General features: G+C 45.4%; 1 protein-coding gene across 5 annotated transcripts in view; it reads right to left on the bottom strand.

Annotated features, from left to right (window-relative positions):
• PKIG (cAMP-dependent protein kinase inhibitor gamma) overlaps positions 1-20,710 on the bottom strand; it is a 78,659-nt gene that overhangs the window by 18,609 nt on the left and 39,340 nt on the right. For 2 of the 5 annotated variants that reach the window (XM_019636952.1, XM_019636954.1), the window contains one exon: positions 1,092-1,161. The exons of 1 other annotated variant lie outside the window; for it this stretch is intronic. The gene's annotated coding sequence lies outside the window, so the exon portion shown is untranslated. Of the gene's footprint in view, positions 1-1,091; positions 1,162-10,315; positions 10,444-11,251; positions 11,419-20,710 lie in introns of those variants that run through there. 2 more of the 5 variants (XM_019636951.1, XM_019636953.1) reach the window with 2 other exon arrangements.

Raw genomic sequence — 20,710 nt, 5'->3', positions numbered from 1 at the left:
AGGTCTGTGGCTCTGGGCCCTGATGCTCCCACAGCAGCTGGAACACGAGGCTCTTTGGAGGCCTGCCCTCCTAAGCCGGCTTCGGTCAGATAAACAGTCCTGGGAGCCAGCGGCCACATCCTAATGACTGCAAACATCTGCATCCAGGGGATTCCCAGGGGCGCTGAGTCAGAACAGGACACAAGCCTGGTGGCAGGGAAGCTACTGTCGGGCAAAGCCCAGAAGCCTTGCTGATAAGCAGCCGGGGAGTTCCAACCCCCAGGCAGCGGCCTGGCAGACGAGACTCCTGCTCTGCCAACAGAGGAGAGGTGCTGGGGACAGGCGAGGCCATGAGAGGGAATTCAGAGAAGCCGGAAACCCCCCAAACTCCCAGGACTAGCAGGACTGGGACAGAGAAGTACGGGCTGAAGGAGACAGCGCTGAAAGCGGGTGGGCAGGTAGGAGGAAGGGGAGGTGGGTGAAGCATGGATCAGAGGCTGTTCCAAACTATTAACTTACGCCAGAAATGTGTAGATACCATAAAAATATGAACACTGACCCAGGTGGCCATACTTCCAGACCACTCATGTTCTAGAAACGCAGTTTTCTTCCAACTGGGAGCGACTTGCACCATCTCTCATCAGACCACTGGGCAGTGCTTGTTTCTTTGGACTGGGTTTTGTTTGCTTTTGCTCCCCTAGTACAGTATTAAAATTACCATAATGTGTCCCGGTCTTTGTGAAAATAGCTTTACAACAACTGGCAGACAGGAAAGGTGGCATCTCTCCCAAATTTGCTAATAAGTCCTGTGTATGATTCCATTTGCTTAAGGAGATGGCTGAAGAAACCCATTCTCTTTCAAGCCACCAGAGGTAAACTGTCTTCCTGATGCTATAAAGAAACTGTCTATAAATTGAATCATCTGTGTGAAGTTGCAGTGTGATGTCATATAACTGCTGAAAAGGGCCACCTTGCCTTTTCTTCATGGGGTCAAAATTCCTCTCTAATTTCAACTGGAACCACGATTTTTTCTTTCTTCAAACAGAACTAAAGGTTTTAGGCAAACATGTGTGACGCTGTGAAACAGTGGTATGAACAATGTGACTACCCACCTGGTTTAATTCCTTTTTCCTGCTCGCATCTCTTCAGATTTTCCACTGTTGACTAATCAGTGTGGAAATTCTAAGGAACCAGAATAAAAAATAAAAAAAATTAGAGCCAGTTAAACTCCAAGGTTGGGAACTGAAACAATATTTGGGGAAGACAAGTTAACAATATCTGTGAACACATTAAATGGGCACACCCTTTGGGTCAAAAATCTAGGAGTTTATACTATAGATAGGTTCACAAGAGTAAAAGGGTGTTCAGTAAAACACATTGTATAATAGTGAAACAAAAGGGGAAACAAATGTCTGTCAATAGGGAAAGAGTTAAATTACGGTGTATCAATATAACGGGAAACCATACAGCCATTACAAAGAAGGAAGATTTCCTTCTACTGACACCAAAAGATGTACATGCTCTATTGTTAAAAACTAGTGTAAGACAGTATATGTTACTGCTTTTTAATAAAAATATGAACATGATTGTTGATGCTTAGAAAAGAAGTACAGCATTTGTGTACCTACACTTTTTTTTTGTTTTTTGTATCTGCATAGAAAAAGGTGAACAGCAAACTCTCAACAGTGGCTCTCCTGAGACTCAGAAACAGGGGCAGGGGAGGGGGGGAGAGGAATGAAACACTTTCATTTTTTTACATTAACTATTTCTGTCTTGGTTGAAAACTTTTAAAGAGGCATGCATGCATACCTGTCATAATCATTATATATGTTGTCTATCTAAAATTCTAACGTATCAAGAGTGAGGGCAAAAGACATTTCCAGACAAAGGCTGAGCGAGTTTACCACTCAGACGCCAGGAACCTTTTCCAACAGAAAGGAAAGTGAACACAGAAAATAAGTGAGATTTTTGAATCAACAGTGAGCAAAGAAATTTGTAAGTATGTTGGTAAATTTAAAGAAGTACTGATTGAGTAAAAGAAAGCTAATGGGGAGACAAAAACAAATTTGACAATATTTGACAGTATTACATATTTTGTAGTAATAACACTGAGGATGGGAGAGAGAGCACAGTTAAAACTTCTTAAGGCTCTTGATTATTCAGGACAAACTCAGAAATAATGTTTTACTTTAGATAAAACATCCGTGATACATATTGAAATTTTAAAGGTAAAAAACAACAAAATATAGAAATAGAATGCCTATGTTCCAAACCAGTTAGCATGCTCCTGGGTAAAAAAGTATCCAAAAATGTCTTCCCAAATTACTATGTAATTTTAATTAAATTTCAGTAAGAATATTAACAGTTTTCTTGGAGGGGGGATGGATAAAAATTACCTTAAAGTTCACAAATATCCAAGAAAATTAGCCAAGAAATAGTAAAGAAAATTATAAAACAAATATTTAAGGGATCTGTCTTAGGCGATAATACAAATTTACTGTAAAGACATTACAATAAAAAGATATGGTATTTACATATGAACAGACAGAAAGGTGTGTGAACCAGAAGAGCATGTCCAGGAATGGATACAATAAAGGACCTTATTTATGACGAGGATGGGATTTCAATGCAAAATAGAAGAGACGGCTTCTAAACGGTACTGGCCTATCCAGAACAAAGCTTGACTACCTTTCACTGTGCATAAACATAAATTCCAAAGAGACTGAAGGTTCCGGATTAGATTAAAACCATACAAGTATTAGAAGAACATCCAGGAAAGTATATAATTTTGAGGTGGAGAAATTAATTCTTAAACAAGGCCAATAATCCAGGCACAATGCAGAGAAAAAGAACAGACATTTTGCAATAAAAAATTTAAAGATTTCTATAAATTTAATAGAAAAATTAATAAACAGGTAATAGATTAGGAAAACATATGCAACACATATGGAGTCCTTGATATGTAAATACATAAACAGCTCCTACAACTTGTTGGGGAAAAGGCAAACAACTCCTAAGAAAAATGGGCGAAGGAAACTCACAGAAGAGGAAAATGAAATGGCCAATTAACATGAAACAATGTTCAATCTCACAGCAGTAAGGAGTATATACAAGGTAAATAGCTATGAAACACTATTTCCTCCCATCAGCTTGGTCACAAGATAAAACAATAGAGGTGGAGGGAGGGAGAGTGAGAGGGAATCTTTACTAATATCGAATATTAGTAAAGATTTACAGAAATGGAAGTGCTCATATATTGCTGGGGAGAATGTAAATCATGAAGTCTTTGTAAAGTAGGATGGTTTTATCTATTAAAATGTTAAATACACAGGCCCTTGACCCAGCAATACTATTTTTGAAAATGTAATATATAAAAATAAAAGCACCAGTAGAGGATATGTACGTGAAGATCTTTAATGCAACAATATTTCTAATAGAAAATTAAAAAAAAACCAACAGGTAACACCTTGAGTATCTGTCAAAGGTGAACTGGCTGAATATACTGTGGTACCTCGAGATCTATAGCCCTGAAGCTAATTAAAAGAACTAGATTTATACCTAGTTACACACTACCCACTTATTATATAGGATAGTTACTATACTTATTGTCACTTTCTTTTTTGGTTAAAATGGAACAAATTAAAAAAAAAATCTTCACGGAGGGAAAAAAGGTGCATTTGATGTCAGCATTTATGCTTTTTTATTTAAAAGGGGGGGGGAATCTTTACCTAAAAAAAAAAAAAAAAAGAAAAGAAAAAAGAATTTTCCCCTTTAAAATCCAAAAGCAAGCCTAAAGCTTTGGCTAGAAGCTACCCTGTGTAGGAGGTATGTGGGCCAGCTCTGTGCTGCTGACTGTTTTCGTGGCTTGGTGCCCTTGGTTGCCTTCCTCCCCTAAACCCAATTAAATACACTCCTGGGGGTGGACTGTCTGCTGGGAACCAAAGCCTCGCAAAGCAAACCACAGCATCTCTGCTCGCAAGGCTCTCTTGGTCTCCAAGCAGATGCTTTGCTTCTGTATCAGATGGGTTCTGGAATCTAGAGAAGTGGAATGGACTGTTTTGCAGACTGTTTTTGATGGAAGGAGGAAGGAAAGGAAATGGTTTGGCCCAGTGGGTGAAATAAAAGAGGAACAGAATTACAACAAGCTGCTCAAGAAGAGAGCTACCTAGGCTGAGTCTGCCATTTCAGTCATCTGGAAGTGTATACTCTGCCTTCCCCTCGTGGAATGCTCTGCTTTTAACTTTTGTTACTTTATTTCATTGATAATAAATATTTCATTGAAATAAGGATACCTCACATTTCTACAGCACTTCACATTTTACGAAGCACTTTAAAATATCTTATTTGATCTTCACAATGACCCTGGGATCAGGTAAGTATCATTCCCACTTACAGATGAAAATGAGGCCCAGAGATGTTAAGGATCTTTTTAGGTCACACAGCAAGTCGATAACAGAGCTATAAGACAAACTTAGCTCTCCAAACCCCAAGTCCAGTAGGGAGCTCAGGTTTGAAATCACAGAAAGGGGAACTACAAGCAAACCAATGAATAAAAACAGGCTCTTAAGGGAAAAAGATTCTTTCTGCCCCTCAGAAAAAAATTCTATGAGTAATATTCTATGCCACCTCAGAGAGAACCCTGGCTAATATGCTGGAATACAGTGGCTGAATAAGGGGGGGAAAAAAACCCCTGCATCACCCCTAATTCTCTTAACCTTCTCCTACCCTTAACCTTCACCCGTTTCTCTCTTCCCTTTCCTTCTATGCTTTAGCCACATTGGCCTCTTTCGGTTTCTCCAACATTCCACATGCTTTCCTGCGGTGGGCCCTCTCACATGTGTACCTCTCTCTACCTGGATTACTCTTTCTCGCTCCACAGCACCCCTCTCCCCCTAGCCTCCCGCCTTAGGTCTTCACATAACTGACTCCTCATCTCGGTTTGAACACCATGTCTTCCAGCCAGCCTGCCCTGACATCACTCTCATCTGTCACTCACCCTGTTTATTTCATAACACCACTGCTTGTCCTCATAAGCTTCATGTGAGGAAGGGCCAGGCCTGCTTTATGTAACACTGTCCACTGGGCAGGTATTAGGTGTTCAATAAATACTGGCTGAATACATGAAAACTTATTGAAGGCTTGTCTCAAATGCTGTTGACCCTCCACTTTCTCAGGCATATATAGCACTGTCCCTCTCTAGGGGCACATAACATGTGTTAGAGTTATCTGAGTCTTGTTTTCCTATCAGACTGCTAGCTATGTGTAGGTCTTACCTACCTGGGCAGCCCCGGAGCACACTGCATAATGCCTAACACACAGAAGGTTCTGAAGGTGGATGAACTCGTGTATACAGACAGGAAAGTACCAACAAAGGCTGCAGCCTCTAACCAGCCATGGGAGTGGTTTCTCCTACCCAGGGGCCTGCAGCCCAGAATGCGAGCACCTCTGAGATATGCAAACAGACTCTGCCCAGGGAGAAATTAAAATTAGAACTGTGGACGGGAAAGGGGCCACTTGTTAAACCTGACACGTTCAGGAGACTGAAAACAGCCACATAGGATGGCGTGAACATAAAAATTCCTAACTAAGGTGGGCCATGGCGGGAAATCACATCTTTGGCTTGTAGGTTCCTTGGCAAAGGTCAGTCTTCACCTTCAGTGAGCCTCTCTGTTGTCTTTTTGCATCTAAGATATTGTAACATACCCTTGGAATGTAAGAGTAATCCCTTTCTGGACCCCCCAGGGGCACAACCCACCACACCAGGACAGGAATCTATAAAATCCCTCATTGTTATCTTGTTCCCCCAATACTATCTCTATGTGCTGTAAAATGCTATGAACTATCCTGTACCCACCAATGTGAAAGTGTGTCTCTCCATTTTACTTTTTATCCAATCCCAGAGATTTCCCCGCTTTACTTTCTCCCACCCCCTTAATCTACAATCAACGGATTTCATGTAACCCTCCTCCTTTGATTCTTATGTATAAAATAAGTTGCAAAACGACCATTTTCCAGAGCATTTTCTCAATCCGTTGAGACTTTGCTTCCCAGCAATTGTCCTCAGTTTGGCTCAAATAAAGTCTTATAAGTTTTCTCTTAGGCTGGATGTCTTGAAATGCAGATGGTAGTGTGTGGGAGAGAGGATGGCGGTGGGGGCCACAAGCATGCTTATATGGGCAGGAATTTCTGGTGCCACCTGAAGATGTGCATCAGAGATCTAAACAAGCTCATGCACAGTGACGTAGCCACACCTCATTAAAATATCAGAGACATGAAATCAGCGGGCGATGATTTAACTATGTTTTTCTGTACTTGTCTTGTTTTTCTGTACTTGTCTTGTTTTCCTTCCAGGAACATGTTAAGTTTATAAAAACAAACAAACAAACAAACAAACAAACAAACAAAACCCACAATAAATGCCATAAAAACCAGCCAAAAGAAAATCCAGTGGTGGTTTTAAACTACAAAATCACCTGTCCCTGCTTCTTTGCTTCAATTTGGGATTGTAGATTCAGGGTCCTCTAAGGTGGGGACCCCGCATTTTGAGAAGACTTCTTTGAGGCCATGTGGGACAGAAGGTGCTGGGAATGAAAGCTTCAGCAGGGGCGGCTCTCCTTTCTAATGCAAAGGCTGGCAGAGCTCAGAGAGTCAGAAAGTGGAGGGAGGGCCAGCCAAGTGGCGCGTTGGTTAAGAACTGGCTTGGGATGCCAGAGGGCCCTGGTTCGGATCCCACATATGAGGGCCAGTGACACTGCCCTCTACAGCTAAGATGCTGAACAACAGCTCAACCTGGAGCTGGGCTGCCATGAGTCACCGGCAACGGCGGAGGCTGCAGCCCCTGTGGCAGTGGGTTGCCATGGGCTACCGTGTGTAGCCAGCAGCCAGCGTGAGCAGCAGCGAGTGGCCATCCAGAAGCCGGCGACTAATTTGCCTCACCTGGGAAGAGCGCAATGATGGTGCCAACTTGGGCCAGTGAAGCAACGTCCTCCACAACTAGACTGAAGAACAAAAGGACAGCAACTTGTCTGTTCCCCTTCCCCCAATTCCCCAATAAAAATCTTTAAAAAAAAAAAAAAAAGGAAGTGGAGGGAAAGCTTGGGAGCGATCACCCAGCTCAAGGTCAGGACCTCTGACACTAGATGCCGAGCGGATGGAACGATTCATTCACCTGCTTGTCTTCCCCAAAGCACTGGGAACTCCACGACGCCAGAGGCTGTCTCTCAGCCAGCCTGTTCCTCTAGCCACGGGCTTTCTGTTATGTGGCCCCCACAGTACAGCTTACTGAATATTAGAAACTATGCCGACAAAGTTCTAAACATAATGACGGACCTAGGTCCCTGGGGCATTCTAAGAACGCATTAGCTACCAAATATTTCATTTCTTTTAGTGCCCTGAAAGTCCATTATTCAGTTCGGAAAAGCCGTGTTGAAGACGGTAATATCTCGGAAGATTAAAGAGGCTCCTCTTAAATAAAGTTAGGAAATGCTGGCTTCCTCCAGTAAGAGCGGATGCATTTTAATCTGCACTTTGGAATCACTCAACATCACAGCTGACTGCAGCTTCCCAAGAAGCTGCTCTTTGAAGGAGCCATACGCACTCAGAAGTTTTTACAAGGCATTTGTGAAAGACTTTCAGGAGGCAGTGAGCTCAGCCCTGAGTCATGACTAATGACTTGTTTCCAAGAACTTTAGAGTTTCCACGTCTGTCTCTACTTGGGAATTACTTTTGTCTCCTGGTGAAAACACTCGGCAGAGTTAATTGGGCAGCTTGGCTTCTTGTCACCCTCAGAAAGTAACACCTGCCACCAGCTTCTTCCTTAAGTGGCTGGGCCGGGGTCATCTGGTCATAGGAGATCGGAACCCACTTCTGCTTTTGACCTCAGCACCTGACTGGGTGACAGGAAGTAACATGGTGTTTCGGCTTGAAGAGCCCACGTGACAGCTCCAGGGCCCATCACTGCTGAAGTCAGAGGTGACTTCAGGTTCCTCAGACAAGTGCCATCCTATGACTGAGGGGGCAGCTGCCTGTGTCCACTAGCTAACCTTGTCCCTATGGAAACCGGAAAGCAGCTAGTCCCAAGTTCATCTGTATGTACCAGCTAAGTGTACTGAGAGCTTTATCCTAATTCTTCCTCATGGTACCCCTCAGAGGGAGGGATAATTGTGACCCCCCCACTTTACAGAGGAGAAGCAGGCTCTGTGAGGGGCGGTAACCTGTCCGAGATGTCTCAGTGAGGAGGTGGCGAGGGCAGGATTCTTACTGCTACCCTCGCCAACTTCTCACTGACCCATGAATTGTCTAATGTGGCAGGAACTGTGGGCACCAGCCAGCCCAGAGGGGGAAAAGGCAAATGCCCACAGGGGCCAAGGGACAGGCCGGAGGCCAGAGGGAACAACAGACTGGGTAAGGGAATGGCACAGATGGTAACGAACGGAGGAACACACCCGCCTAAAGGCATCCAAATGCAAATAAAAAAAAACCCAAACCACTCTGACTTTTGACTCCCTTTCGTGCTTCCTCGTTGTATAGATGGAGAAACCGAGATTCGCAAAGGTGATACAGAAAGGGCATTACACGTGGTGGAAAGTCTAAGGGCTTCGGGGAGAGCCCATCCCTTCACCACTCTGTGCCTTCTGACTGTCACATGGAGATAATCTCTGCCTCCCATCATCGCTGTGAAGATTCAAAGGAATGGACATACGCAAGACGCCCAGCCAGCCCTCAGCATGACACGGATTTCAGGGAGCTGGAAAAGTCAGGTGAGCGCGCGGGGCCATGGTTTCTGTCACAGCCTGCCTCCTCTCCCAAGAGGCCCTAACCTCACCGCCGGGGCAGGTGGGCTACCCGTGGGAAAGTACACCCATAACAGTGTTGACTCGGACAGCACAGGACAAGAAACTAAAGCCACCCTCATCTGGTCCCTCAAGGCCTGGATGGAGGGGTGTGAGGCATTCTACCACATGTCCACTCCCCGCTCCCCAAGCGGGAATGCCAAGCACCAGGTACTTACTTCCGGAGTATTACCTCCTCACCATCACCTGAGGAAGACAGATGACTTCTTAAACTATCCAGAGTGTCGAGATGCTGGGGGGGGGGGGGGGAGGTGGAGGCCTTGGCCTTTCCATTGCCCATGCCCATGGGTAGTGCCATGGCGGCAACAGCCCCCCTTCAAAGGGCGGAGCTTCTGGGGAAAGCCCACAGCTCTGGATATACCAAGCGGCTTTGAGAGCCCTCCTGGTGACCAAGGCCTTAACTCAAGCAAATGGTTTTTCAATGCTGCCTCTTCCTGAGGGCTAGGGTCTCCGATGGCCTTGAAGCTCAAGGTCCCTTAGATTGGCAAGACCTGGAACCTTGGAGACTCAGAATTCAAGACCTGACAGCTGCTTTTGCTCTTCTTTGTGCTTTGGCTCGCGCCATCCTTTCCCAGCAGCAGTGGGGGCCGTGTCTAGGTGAAATGGAGGGGAGAGGGAGGCAAATGAAAGACTGCCCCCACCTTTTCTCCTTCTCTCTTCTCCCTTCACCACTCTGTGCTTTCTGACTGTCACATGGAGATAATCTCTGCCTCCCATCATCGCTGTGAAGATTCAAAGGAGGCGTGCCAAGCGAGGCGTGAGGATGAGGACGGTGGGCTATAAGTTAGAACTCAGTATGCTGTGTCTCCTTTGTACCTACATGCCAGGCTGTCTACCAGGCAATGGGGTACAGTGACGGGCGAAGCCGCCTCACAGGAGAGGGTGCATGAGGCCTAGCAGAGACACAGTGACCAGAAATTATGCCAGGAATTCCATAAACGCAGTTCAGGTAAACACTGGGAGGAAGTTCAGGCTAACAGGGGATCACACGGTGGAGACTTACCCTCCGTCAGTGGAGGACGGGAAGGATGCGAACTACCCCGTGTTATTTAAAGGGCGGAGCTTAACATATAGCCTGCTGCTTAGGAGTCACTCAGTGTTAACTTTCTCCTCCTCCCGCCCCACTGTGTGCGCACATGCGCGTGCACACACACACACACACACGCGCGCACATGTGCATCACACTGAAACTTCTTTCTTCGGGAGCACAAAACCTGACTAAACCATAAAAACTCACAAGTAACTCAATGCTGCCTGTTTTATGTCCTCTTTTACTTTCCCTGGAAGCAGCAGTTTTTAGGCCCTCTGGATACTGAAAAGCAAGGGCACTTGGCTTCTCAGGCCCTAAGAGTTCTCCTCAAAGGGGAAAGAAATACTGAGAGTTCACCTCAAGCTGAATTTGGAAATATAGTGATCATCTAGTTTCGCCCCCTCATGTACGTACAAATGAGGAAACTGAAGCTCAGAGAGTATGAAACACTTACCCAGGGTCACAGGGTTCCCTTGGGTGGCCCTTCTAATGTGTGGTGGCTCTTGGTGTTTTAAAGCTGAAGTCTTTCTCCTTTAACTGTGATTCTTCAACTATTTTTACCTGCTGGTTGGGGAGGTGGGTGACACACAGCAGCAGCAAGCCTTGTATCTGAAACCACCTGAGAACGCTCCCCTCACGCCCCACCCACCGGGAGGGGCTACAACAGGCTCCTCCCTTCGCTGTGCACAGAGTGTAACTGGGGAGGTTTGAAATCCTGACAACACACCCGACAAATAAAATGTCCATGGGCTTATGTGTTCTGTTTATTTTCTAGGCATAAACAGCAAAGTTTTAAAAGAAAGCCATAAAAAGATCACAAAGCCACAGTTAAAGGTTTCCAAGCTTCTTTTCTTCTTGGAGCGGAGATCTCCGCGCAGCTAGGCAGCACTGGGGCGTATGCACTAACTTCATGAAGTCTAATCACACCTGTATCTTACACTGAAAACACCGATCTTACATCGCACTGAGGATAAGTCTCCACTATATGAGGGGAAGGCTGTAGAGAATTTTCACTTTGAGAGACATTTGTCTCTAAAACGTTTAAAATGTTTTATATATCACCTTATAATCAGAAGAAAAAAAAAAGTTTTATAAACACCAATTTCTAAGGGAAGATTTCACAGGGAGCTGCTTTTCAAGCTCTAGATACTCTGCCGAAGTTCTCTGGGTAACCAAGTAAAACAGCATTTGAATAGAGCCCATCTTTGAGACTTGAGGCTCAGACCCTAGCCCTAGACAGTTTTCAGACAAAGCCATAATTTTTAGAGCAATAATGTATCGTAATATAAAAATAGATACTTTGTAACCAGCAGGCTGGAAAGCGGGCTCTCCAGAGAGCTGCCTCTAAGCTCTGCTTCTCCCGGGGGTGGGAGAATGAAGTTCCACTTACGAGAGCGACGAGCTGCTTCCAAGTCCAGTGGTCCTCAGTCAGAAGTGAAGGTCGAATTTAAAACACCACGATTCAGAACGCCTCCCGTTTGAGGGTCAGCCAGATTCGCAGACCAGGCAGGGTTCCCTCTTGCTCCTTCTCTTGCTCTCCCTCTTTCCCTGTGTCTTCTAAATGAAATGCACTTCGAGGTTTTAGTGGGTGTTTCCCATGTCTCCAGCCAAGCAAGTCCCCATTTGTTGTAACCAAATGCTCAGCCTGATGATGTCAGCCACTCAGCTCCCTTGCTCAGTTTCCACCTCTCCGTCCATAGGAGAGATCCGTTTCCTTTGGACAATGAGCCAGGGGGCTGTAACTGCATCCCGGGCCGTCACATTTACCTAACATCCTTCCTTCAATTTTCAACTCTGCAGCCTGACTGACAAAAGGCTTCCTATGCCCTCCCTGGGCCAGGGTTCCCCGGGTAAATCCCTTTACCTCTTAGTCACTGTCCATCGCGGGGCTATCGCGTTCGCTTTGCCATGTTCTAATTCACTTCTTTGGTGTATAACATACGAGGTTAGGGTGCAGATCTGCTTCCCCACCCCCCGCCCCCATCTCTTTCTTCCTGTTCGGTTTTCCAAGCTGTTTAATTTCTCCATAAAGTTTCCTAAGTGCATGCTGGCACAGTGCGTGCGTGGGCTTGTCCTTCACGTAGGATGACACGCGCCCACATGAAAAGCCTGGGGAGCTGGGCTCCAATCTTGGTTTGGTCACGTACCTCACTGACTGAATGGCCTTAAGCAAGCCACCTGTCTCCCCGGACCTCAGTTTCCCCGTCAATAAAAGGATGGCTTTGGTGTCTTCCACTTCTGCAGTTCAGTGACTGAGCAGCTAAACAAAGGCAACATAAGGAATGTGACTACCAGCGGGAGGGAGGGAAGAGTGGGGTGGGGGTGGGGGGCGTCAGGAGCCACTGCTCAAGAGGTTAGGCTCAGCCTGGCTCCTTCCACCCCCGTTATGGCGGAGCTGAGCTGTTTCTCTGGGAGAAAACCAAAAGAATTCACTAAACAAGTCCAGAGGGACATTGCAAGAGGCAGGCAGCATAAACTGCTAGATAAGATAAAGAAGCAAGAGAATTTAACTGGCCTTAGGGACTAACGTGGAAAAGCAGTGGTTACAGGAGATAAGAGTGCCTGATGGGGGGAGACAAAGAAAACCTCCCTACTTTTATGACAAGCAATGTGACGTGTATAGTGATTATGAGCATCAATTTGGAAGCCAGAGATGAGGCTCTGAGTCCTGTGTGACTTCAGTGCTTTAAACTGCTGTTTGTTTTTAGCTGTAAAACGGGATATGAGGGGCTCCATTTTAGGACTGTGAGAATTAAATAACACAGGTAAGGGAACTGAAGGGATTTAGCACACACTGAGTGTCGACAGATGGTACCTCTCGTTGTTGTACATCATCTCATTTGATTCTCATTTTAGGAGGAATAGGTATCTAGGGGCTGCGTTATTAATCTCCTTTTCCTGAATAGGAAAATGAAACACAGAGAAGTTAAGTGACATGCCCAAGGTCACACAGCTCAGGATGAAAGGGCCAGATTTGGACAGAGAGTCTTTTAACTCCTACTCAGGCCAGCACACATGCCAATGCTGCTTCTCAAAATGGTTATTTCACCGAGCCTGGCCCTAATTTCTAACTGGGACCATCTCCACTTAGAAAACTGAGCTCAGTTTATTAAGACAAGTGGGGAAGGGGTGGGAGGGAGAGTTTCCCAGGGTTCAGCCAGGACAGGGATGGGGCGAGGTGGTCAATCTGTTGCCGAAAGGACACACTTAGAGCCACTAGGTAAGAGGTGGTGATTACTTGTTTTACTGTGTGGCTTGAAACAAGTCTGGGCTTCAATCTCCTCTCCCCCAAAGAGGAAGACCTGATTTGTCTTAAAGTTACTTGGATGGGAAGCTGGGGTTGGAGCTCTATTGGGAAAGCAGCAGCTATTTACAGGTAGGGGTAAGGCCATGGTAGTTTGTGACATAACCAGAATTTTAATGAGTTCTCAGAAAATGTTGATGTTCATTAACAAAGGGCCAACCCAACAGGCTATTTATTAGGAAGGAGTTTGCCAATCTGAAGACTTTTCCACAAGCTGGTGCGGGACTGCAGTGGAATAAAAAGAACACCAGGGCCGGCCGAGTGGCGCGTTGGTTAAGAGCTGGCTTAGGACGCCAGCTCTGTGCAGCAGGGCCCTGGTTCGGATCCCACATGAGGGCCAGTGACGCTGCGCCCTCTACAGCTAAGATGGTGAACAACAGCTCGACCTAGAGCTGGGCTGCTGTGAGTCATGTCACCGGCGATGGTGTAGACTGCAGTGAGGCTGCAGTGGGCTGCCATAAGCTACTGTGAGTGGCCGGCAGCTGGCGTGAGCTGCCAAGAGCCACCATGAGTGGCCGTACAGAGGCCGGTGACTGATCTGCCTCACCCGGGAAGAGCACAATGATAATACCATCATGGGCCAATGAAGCAACGTCTTCCACAACTAGACTGAAGAACAAAAGGACAGCAACTTGTCTGTTCCCCTTCCCCCAATTCCCAATAAAATCTTTTTTTAAAAAAAGAGTACAAGCTCTGAGCAAGAGTCAAGAAAAAAAAAAAAAAGAACAGAACACCAGCAGCCTGGTAACCCGTGGAGAGCAGCTGTTAACAGCTCAGAGACCTGGGTTTCCTTCCTGTTCCTGGCTGTGTCTGACCTTGGGCAGCTTAGCTTCTTTGTGCCTTGGCTTCCCAACGTAAAACAAGAATCACAGCCTTTATCCTACAAAGTTCTTATGTGGATGAGTGCCTGGCACATGCTATAAGTTGCTAATACCTGCAAAAAAATAAGCTGCAACTTCCAAATACTAAAAGACGGTAGTTTCTAATTCTGACTCAGTTTCACCATCCTCTGCCCTGAGTATGACGTGACAATGAATAAGGTCAAGAATGTCGGAAAGCCAGAAAAAAGGGCCAGTATTTCTCTAGTGTCAGGATGAGTACGGAACAAAAGCCTGCTGAGAACTGTCAGGTGTGTGTTCTCAGCAGTCACACTCAGCTTGGAGGGACCGGGGGCTGGGGCCATTGTTTGGCTGTGCCTTTCTTTATTCCCGAAGCCCAGTGTCCTCAGGAAATGAAGCTGGGCTCTTGACAGGTCAGTTTACTGCCATCGCCCTCAGTGCTTTGACTCATGTTTTGTTACTTTAACGAAAATAATAGGAAGGAGCCCATTCACAAAAACAAAGATACTGTTTGCTTCTACCGCATGTATTTTGTAACACTTGCCTTGCAGACTCAATACCTGTGTATCTGTGACGGAACCAATCTGTGATAGACCCACTGGCTCCATCTCCTGACAATGGCAGACATCCTTTGTTAGCTGGGGCCATGCTTGCTGCCGAGCACTCTATAAATACCACTTTCTGTCATCCTTACAGTAATCAGGTGCAGGAGGTATTATGGATATTCTCAGCTTACAAATGTGGAAACTGACGTGTGCAGAGACTGACCAATCTACAAAGGTTCACTGGAGTCAGTGACAGAGCCCATGCTCCAAGCCAGGACAGTGGGGCCAGGCCTGTATTTTTAAGTCCCTGATTCGCTTGCCCGTTAAAGGGTTTCCCTGCGGGAAATCTTGTGGTTCACAGCCAGCACTATCGGCTCCATTTGAGGAGAAAGGAGAAAGGAAAGTTTGGCTGCTTCAGGGAGCAGAGCTGGCCTGGGGGGCTCAGATAGCCCCTCTGCCACTAAGCTGCCTCTCACTCCGCAGTCTGGAAGAGGTGTCTCCCTCTTCTGAATTTCCTTAGTACTTAAGAAACTCACCCTTTTCTCTTTTAAGGCATATTTCTTTCTGGGCAGATCTTATTCCTCTGCTAGAATTTGAGCTTCTTAAGGAAAAGATCCAAGTCTAATGTACAAGCATTTTGTGCATATTATGAGACACTTGTTAAAATTTTTTAAAAAATTCATAAACAACAAAAAGAAAATTTTTTATTGAATGTTTACCATATGTCAGGTAATACTCTAACATAATCATAATTGCTTATTATAAAAAAAATAGTAAAATACAGTAGAGCAGAAAAAAAAAAAAAGAGAGGAAAGTCATCCATCATCCAGTCATCCAGAAATGACCAGTTAACCTCCTGGGATGCAGACACAGAAAGAATCACACCTACACTCAAAACAATGTTTTGAGCTCAGACACTTGAGTCATTTTGGGAGGGAGGCTTCAACCCCACAAAGGGTAACAAAGAAATGTTCAATTTTTTATTTTTTTTTGCTTGGCAGTACACCTGGCTGCTTTTCTGCGGGGTTTGATGTTCCGAGCTCCACTTCCTGGCCGCCCTCAGACCAGTGCTGATGTGCCTGATGGAGAGCTGGCCGGAGAAGGGAAGTCTGACTGTGGTCAGTCTGCCTCTAGAAAACAGACAGGGGTTTGCAGGGTACCATGCTACCCCTCCCCGCCTTTTTCAGCCTTCGAAAGACCTGCTTCCCACCAGCTTAGAGACAGGTTTCAGATTTGGCCAGTTATGGGGAAAATGGACCTTCACCGCTGAGTTAATTTTCAACACGCGTAGCCTCGTTGATGTTTACAGCTGGAAGGAGCATGGGATCACTGCCTTTTCCAGATGAGGAATGCCAGGCCCAGAGAAGGCAGGAGATTCCTGACTGCACAGCCTGGTGCTCTCACAGTAGGAAAACATGCTGTAGGTGCCAGGCTCACCTCCCTTGCCACTGCACTTTGAAATCCTACTCAGCCATCAGATCTCAGATTAAATGTCACTTCCTTAGGGAGGCCTTCCTTCTGAGCCAAGTTAGCTCCCCCTGCTGTTTGGGTCCTACGGCACCCTCCTTTTCTCCTCTCGTAACCCTTAACATACGTTATCGTAAAGTACATGTTATGTGTGTTTTCCCACCAGACTGTAAGCTCCGTGAGGTCCACAACATGTCTCCCTTGTTCACAGGTACAGAACAGGACACTCAATACAGTAATACCTTGGTTTGCGAGCATAATTCGTTCTCGAAACAAACTACTCGTATTGCAAGACATTGCTCGTTTACCATGTTAACATGTATTAGAAATGTTTGCTCGTCTTGTGGAACACTTGCAAAACAAGTTACTCGCAATCCAAGGTTTTACTGTAAATATTTTCTAAACTCTCTCTCTCTCTCTCTCTCTCTCTCTCTCTCTCTCTCTCTCTCTCGGGTCTAGGTAAAGCAATATCATGCTTAAAAAAAGTATCATGTCTTCTAAACTGCAAATCAGGCTTTCCCTCTCAGCTCCCCACTCCATCCCTGTCTCACACAGAAGGCCAGGCATCTCTGCAGAACCCCAGGCAAAGACACGAGGGGCTCCTTAAATAAAGTGAAAGATATGCCGGGACCCTCCAGGACTTGTAGGAAGAGACCAGGCATCCATATTCTGACCTTTGAAGGGCCCTCCTCTAAGTGCTGCTCAGGGGCCCTAAAGCAAAGCACATCCATTCAGACATACCAGTAGCTTCCCCTGCAGGGGCCAGGCCTATGGGGCAAACAGGCAACCAATTCCAGAGGAGAACAAGGCCTGTCTCTTAAAAGGAGCCTCTTATATTAATTACAAATGATCCCATCCCCCCCACCCCCACCACCCGCGCCCCAAAAAAGCATCACAGGGCATCTGAGGCAAACCAACAGCATGACAGAGTAAAATAAAGAGAAAATGGACCCTTTAATGAAAAAGGAAATTCGGACAAATGAGAAGTTTAAAAAAAATAAGAAAAATCCTTATGTCTTCAGAGATTCTAAAGATACCGTATACAAAATAAGACAAGCTGACAAAACTGGGCTCTTGGAAGTTAACAATATCAATAGTGAAATTAACAATCCAGTAGAAGGACTAGAACATAAGAAAAGGGAATCTTTCAAAAGTAAGAGAAAAAATATTCACAGGATTGAAAACAAGGACGTTGATACAGAACAGCAATCCAGGGAGTTCAACATCAGACTAAGTAGGAATTTCAGAGAAAGAATAGAGAGGGACAAAAAAAAAAAAGGAAATTATCTAGGAAATCATGTGGAAGATGTCTCAGAGCTGAAGGAAGGCTGCATCTTCAAACTGAAAAGTTTAAAAAGTGCTGAGAAGAATGAAAAGAGACCACACCTAGATACAGTCTCCTAACCTTTCAGAATTCAAAAGGAAACAAAATCCTACACGTTTCTAGAGAGACAAAAACTGAGTGTTTCAAAAGCAAAGAATCACTTACCGACAATACGGGGGGGGGGGGGGGGGGGGGGCGCTGAAGACAGCGGAGCAATGCTTTCTAAGGGAAAAGTTCTGAAAGAAAGTGATTTGGAAAACCTAGAATTTGCACTCGGCTATAGCCAATAAAGACATTTGCGGACATGCAAGGACTTAGAACAATTTATCTCTCACGCACGGTTTTCTCAGCAAAATTCCTGGAGAATGTACTTTACCTAAATGTGCGTTTTAACTAAGAGCTGTAAAACAGGAATCTAACAAGAAAGCTGAAAGGATCGTCAAGGATGATGATGAAGTTAGCTCGGTGACCTTGGCTGGCTCACAGGCCAAGACAGCGAAGGGCTGAGTCCAGAAGGGGGGTGGAAGCCTCCAGAAAAACAGAACTAACAGATTCCTGACAGGTTTGCCGAAGCTGTGTTGAAAGTCTACGGGAGGGCCAGGAGGGTGGCGCAGCATGAGCTCTGAGCAACATGGTTGCCGGTTCAATTCCCACATGGGCCAGTGAGCTGCACCCGAGATGAGCTGCTGCTGAGCTGCCAACGGGCAGCCAGATGGCTCAGCTGGTGAGAGTGCATGCTCTTAACAACAAGGGTACCGGTTTGATTCCCGCATGTGATGGTGGGCTGCGCCCCCTGGAACTAGATTCCAAGCGGCGACTGGACTTGGAGCTGAGCTGCGCCCTCTGCAACTAAGACTGAAGGACAACAACTTGACTTGGAGCTGATGGGTCCTGGAAAAAACACAATGTTCCCCTCCCCCAATTCCCCAATAAAATCTTAAAAAAAAAAAAAAGTCTACAGGAAAGTGTGGAAAGACTTAATGATAAGGAACAAGAAAAACTGAGTGTATTAAAGAGGCAGCTATTCCAGTCCTACAGAAAGGAAAAATTATTAGAACGTTACTGGCTCAGCCGTAAACAACATTTACAATGCCATGACACTGTAAAACACTGAGTACAATGTAACCAAAAAATTGTGATACTGGGAGAAAAGAGTCAAGGAGAAGACGCGTAAGTGGGGCTGTGGTGCCTATAGGAAAGCTAAAGCTTCCCTGTGCCGTCCCAGGAGGTAACACCTAACACTGACGAATACACGAAGGGCAGGATGCGAGTGTGTGCTCCTGGTTTGGATCTGGTTTGAACAAAAGGTACTTAAGAGTTCATTGCTAATAATAAGGGATTATTTTATGTGTAATAATAGTAAGACGTGTGTGTGTGTGTGTGTGTGTGTGTGTGTGTGTGTGTGTGTGTGTGTAAAGGAGTCCTTCCTTGTTCTCTTGGAGATACATGCTAACGTCGTTACTGATGGAACGATATGCTATCTAAGTAGCAGGGGGAGAATGGCTGCTGGCATAGATGAAACAAGACTGGTCTTGATTCTTGAAGCTGGGTAATGGGTTTTGCATATGTTTGAAAGTTTCCACAGTAAAAAAGTGTTTAAAGAAAGATCGCTATATAAGCATATTATTTAAGCTATATGAAGAAAAATACAGAACAAACAGTTGATAGGATCAAAAGAACCGTATATGCTCATGGGAACAGAACAAGAGGGAGGGGAGGAGGGGGTGGGGGCAGGGGACAGCTGCTGTTTCAGTGCAGGTTTTTAATGATGTTTGACCTTCAAAAGAATGAAGCAAACCTATGTGCAGGTGTCATTTTGACAAAAACAGAATTAATTTTTAAAAAGAAATAGAGGCACTATTATTTAGAGAAAGGGAGGTAACCACCAGAACTGCTAAAAGCAGAAAAATTAAATGCCTCAGGGTGAGGTAATAAGCAGGAGAATGATGCCTTTCTGGACTCAAAGATTTTTTTTTTTTTTTACAAATGTTCACGTATGACTTTTATCTTAAAAAATGTTATCTATTATGATCGGTTATTGCCGTGAGCTTTTAGCAGGGCCTTTTGCTAATTTTGACATCTATACACTGAATCTGTTTCTCTAGGTGAAGAATCCTAAACTACTCAGGGTGACTCTCCACATTATATTTAATAATAACCATTATTGCCACTTAACTATAGCCCACCAATTGTCAGTGCATTACATTTGTTATTTCTAGTATGGGTAACGGTCCTCTCCTGCAAGGCTGGTATTGGCATTCCCACTTTACAGATGAAAAGACTGAGGCTGAGCCATTAGTCATGTGCTTGAGATCATGAGGCAGGCCAGGCTTGGGAGACTCCACTTTTCTCCCTCTCCTTTACATTCGACTAGTTTGGTATAGAGTTCAGAGGTCCTTTTACATAAACTTCCTCATCGATTCCATGAAATAGGAGAGACAAGATCATTCTCCCTTCACAGATGAAGAAACTAAAGCTAAGAGAAGTTAGGTAACCTGCCCGAGAATCCAGTGCTTTCTTTCATCCCTTATCATCTGTCCTTTCAACAACAAAATGTCAAGTTATTCATAATCTCCTCATGGGCAACTAACATAAGAGTTCCTGCAAAGGAGGGCAGCTGAAGCAGGAATTTAAAAAAGAGACTGGTCTGATACACTGGTCTCATATACTGCTCTTCCTATTTTTTTCCAAAGGAAATACAGTAATAAGCCATGGAATGTCCCCAGTTGCTCTAATGTCAGCATTTTGCTTGAGTCCTTGAAGGGGGCTCTTAAAATGTCAGCTGCCTGCCCGCCTGGCATACAGCAGATCAGCTGCTGGCACAGGCAGCTTGCAGCAGTTCCGACCACCAGTGCCTCCTTCTCCTTGGCTCCCAAAGAAAGGAACGAGCCGTGCGTGCTTCTGCCATGAAAAGAGAATGTGTCTATCTCCTAAATCTCCTTCAGTCAACGGCCATGTGGCTCAGGGCTTTTTATAGTTGCCAGGAATCTGAGCTCAGTGCTACTCCAGAAACGAGGCAAGTTTGTAAAGCTGCTCAACAGGCCGCGCGTCGGGGTGGAGCCAAACGTGGGGAACTCAGGGGCCTGCGTATCTCTGGCCCCTGGTCATCTTAAGCCCTGGGGAGCTGACAGCTCTGCCCGGTAGAGGGGCAGTTCGAGAGCTGGGCACAAGTGCCCGGAGCCTGATGTGAGATCTGCTCCCTGGCCTGTTGTGGCCAGGCAGCAACGAGGGGGAAGAAGCTGTTTACTTGAGTTCAAACTATTTATAGCACCCGCAATCTGCACATACTTGGATGACAAATCTCTGAGCTTCAAGTAAGCGGTGCTTTGCTCCTGGACAATTTCACCAAACACATTCCCTTGCCTCCCCA

Source organism: Hipposideros armiger, unplaced genomic scaffold (assembly GCF_001890085.2).
Source record: "Hipposideros armiger isolate ML-2016 unplaced genomic scaffold, ASM189008v1 scaffold_31, whole genome shotgun sequence".
Lineage (NCBI taxonomy): Eukaryota > Metazoa > Chordata > Mammalia > Chiroptera > Hipposideridae > Hipposideros > Hipposideros armiger.
This window is presented reverse-complemented; position numbering and strand designations above follow the sequence as displayed.